General features: G+C 46.7%; 1 protein-coding gene across 1 annotated transcript in view; it reads right to left on the minus strand.

Annotated features, from left to right (window-relative positions):
- The window catches only part of FAT4 (FAT atypical cadherin 4), a gene marked incomplete at its 5' end in the record, with an annotated part of 260,980 nt that overhangs the window by 75,067 nt on the left and 182,297 nt on the right, over positions 1 to 3,616 (minus strand). The window lies entirely within an intron of this gene.

The raw sequence follows: 3,616 nt of genomic DNA on the forward strand, positions 1-3,616 counted from the left end.
TGGGTGTAAGCCTCCTTTTTAGCAAGGAGACATTCTCGGATGCTTTTGGTGAGCCATGGAGGCTTGGGTGCTCCCCTGCTCCCCTTGATTCTCATTGGGATTAGCTTCCTTTGGGCTTGGAGGATCGTCTCCTTAAGGAGCAACCACTCTCCTTGGACACCTGGCTCCCCTCCCCTCCGGGACCTCAGTGCTTCTCCAACTATCCTCCTTAGCTCATTGAAGTTTGCCCTCTTAAAATCTAGGGCCGCTGCCTTACTGCATGCCTTTGCAACCTTTCGCTGGATGGTGAATTCCAACAGGTGATGATCGCTGTCGCCCAGGTGGTCGAGCACCCGCAGCCCCCTCACCAGGTCATCACCTGTGGCCAGCACTAGGCCCAACAAGTTGGTTTATGCAATGTCTGTCTCAGACCCCTTGCTGGTTTAAGATAAACCAGATACCCCCAGCATCCTGGCATGCTCTCTGGGCTGGGCAGGGCTCTCGGCTCTACAGCAGAGCTGGCCCCTCCCCTCTGCTCTCTAGTTGGAGCATCAGAGACTGCAGGTAAAGCAGGATCTGCCTCGCTTCCTCCTGCTTTACCTGACCTTCTTGCTCACTGTTGAAGCAGGGCTTCCTCCCACTCTCATGTCCCACAATACAGACCCCAGCCCCATGGACCCATGTCATGTGGTATGCTAGCTAATGCTGAGAGGTGTCTGTGTGTGCATGTCTCCAATTTCACTGGGGCAGGCAGACAGAATAATGACTGCTTAGGGTTTTTTGGAGCTAATCAACAAATCAGCTGGTAAGCTGTTTAAGAACAGTTTGAAGTAATGGAGAGAGGCTATTTTTTTGCTGATCAGGTAATAAACACTGTTATCAACCCGCTAGTGGCTTGCTCACCTGTCAGTTTGCTGCAGACAGTACAAAGAAGCAAGGGAGGAAGATTGAAAATGTCTATATCATCAACAGATGCATGCACTGCACACCCCTCCCCCTCCCCTTGCCTCAGAGTGCTAGCAGGGGGCTGCCAACACTCCTGCCCCTTCAGCAGCCAGTGGGGAAAAGCCTAGGCAGACCTCCCTAATCAGAGGTCCTGCAGGGGCCTGGCCATGCCCCCTCCTTCAGCTCAGCACTCTGAAAGGGAAGGCAGGGCTGTTCTAGCACCCCCAGACTTCTAGTCAAAGCCACTGTAGGTATGTGCCTGAATTTCCTCAGTCCAGACAGAATGTCTGTGTGGTTACAAACCAGTTCAGCCTAGCCAGGTTAGACTAACCTACAAAGATTGAATAAATTCAGGCTCAAGCTTTTTGAATGTCTATCCCTAGTCTGTGTAACAGTTCTGTCTCAGATCATTCACTAACGCTGTGAGAACCCTGAGTTATACTTCGTCCTCAGTCTGAAGGGATTCAAATCTGTATCTCCCACCCTCCAGAGGAGTGCCGTAATCACCTGCCTACAGGATGTTCTCTCTATTCTCCCAGAGGCAGCGTGCCCCTGAGCTGAAATGAATGTAGAATTAACTAGGTCTTCTCTGCAGAGAGGAAAAAGGGTCAAAACAAGTCCATAAACCTAGAGAACTCACCTGGAGAGAGGAGACTCCAGTTCCGGTCCCTGTACTAAAGACTATTTACAAACTTTCATTTCAAGGAATAAAAAACTTTGACTGCTAGGAATGATTCCAGGAGAGCTATAGACAATCGGCCTGTGACTGCCCCTGGTCTGGTGAAAGCATAGGCTGCTTCAGTTCCCTCTTTCTGGGGGGATTGGAGCAGTAGAGGAAAGATCCCTGCCTGCTTGTCACAATGGGGACTGCAGTGTGAGAATTTGGCAGGTACTTGCAGTGCTACTTCTTCCTCTTGGCTTCAGGCACTGAAACTGATCAGACTGAGCCCTGTTGCACCATCTACTCCAAACACTCAGGGCTCCAGTGTGAGGAACAGATAGGGACTTTTGGTCTGCTTTTGGGACAGCCTCCCAAAGCCCAGATCCCACCATCCTCAGTTCCCATTGCAAACCTCGTTCCCTAGTCAAGCAGTGGGGGACCAGCTGATGGCTGTTCTTCCCCTTCCCTCCCAGGCCATGGAATGGGAAGGGAGCAGATGCCCCGTACCTTCTCCACGCTGGAGTCACCTTGGTCTTAGGGAGGCCCAGGAATTTTTTCCCAGCTCAACTGCTCCTGGTCCCTAGGAGGAGTTAAGTCAGGGGAAAGCAGGCAGATGTTCTGTCTCCCAGGAGAAACTCTCTCAGGAGTGATTTAACCCTGGTTGTTCCCATGTTATTTTTTCTCCTAGAGCTGCCATTTTCACTCCAGGAGGAAAAAAATTAACATCTGCACACTTTTGTTTTCTACCAACAGAATGGCGATTCTACTGGTACAAACTGAAGGTCTGCACATGACCTTACGTTAATCAGTCATTGCAAATGCAAATGCTAACATCTACCCTGCAGATGCAGGTGGCTTTGGATGCAGCAAGCTACTGATCAGGTACTATTCAATCACTATTATTCAACTGAATGGGGAGAAAAGTTTTCCTGGATGCCAGGGATCAAGGCCACTGAAGGATATATGGGAGGCAAGGGATCTGCCAGTTTCAGCTTCCTGGTGAATCTCTGAAGAAGGTTCCCCCTGTCCTACCCATCCAAGTATGTGCGCTTCAGCCTTGATGTAAATGAATCACATTCGATGCTGCTTCCAGTGCGATTGCGCAGACTACGCTCAAGTGAGAATGTGACCTTTTATCAATTACTCATAGCAACCTTAGTAATATTAGTAATATTTTGGCTTTTTTGGCTCTTTTTAAGAGTGACATTCCTTTGTGGCATCACACTTTTCACTATTTCTCTAGTATTTTTTTACTTACATTTTTAAAAAGTAAAAGCATACAGAACTCACAGTAACTCAAATAACCAGGCTGAAAAGTTTCTTTGTAAGACGGGAGGCCAGACATTCATTAAACAATTAATGTAATACACAGGAAATCAATGCTTGCTCTCAATGAAAAAAATGTAGCTGATTAGTTTTGACATCTAAATGATTACAAAATCTTTGAATTGTGAGGGAGTGTAGTAGTATTTAATTTGCTATCCTCTGATTGTCAGTTAAATAATCAGTGTGCTGTATCCCACAGTGTGGAATACAGGATTTGCATTTTATCCAATGGTTGTTAAATATAAGGTGCATAACTAGGAATTGAAATGTTTGCATTCTAGTTACCAGCCTTAGGTACACTTCAAGCAGAAATTCAGACATACACCCTAGGCCTGGTATGAAATAAAAAGGAAAAAAGGGTGCAATAAACAGGAAACTTGAGATTGCGGTAGGACATCTGGCATCTTCAGCAATACAAAGTGCTGGGTTCAGAAAGATAGTCATTTCTCATTAAAACACTTCCAACAAATTAGACCTCACCTAGTTAAAAAGGAATAAAGAAAAAGAAAAAAAATGCACTCTTCCAGATTCTGTCCCATTTCAATACTGTGGGAGAAACTGGTAACAGTCACAGAAGCTGCTATAGAGCTAATGCTAATTCCCACCTTGTGTTAGTGATCCCTTCCTTTAATGGGAAGTCTGAGGGAAGTCAGAGCTGTAGGGAGGTGAAGAATATATGTGGGAACCTACACACTGGGATGCAGC

The sequence above is a fragment of the Gavialis gangeticus genome, unplaced genomic scaffold (genome assembly GCF_001723915.1).
Source record: "Gavialis gangeticus isolate Ggan-Ray unplaced genomic scaffold, GavGan_comp1, whole genome shotgun sequence".
NCBI lineage: Eukaryota > Metazoa > Chordata > Crocodylia > Gavialidae > Gavialis > Gavialis gangeticus.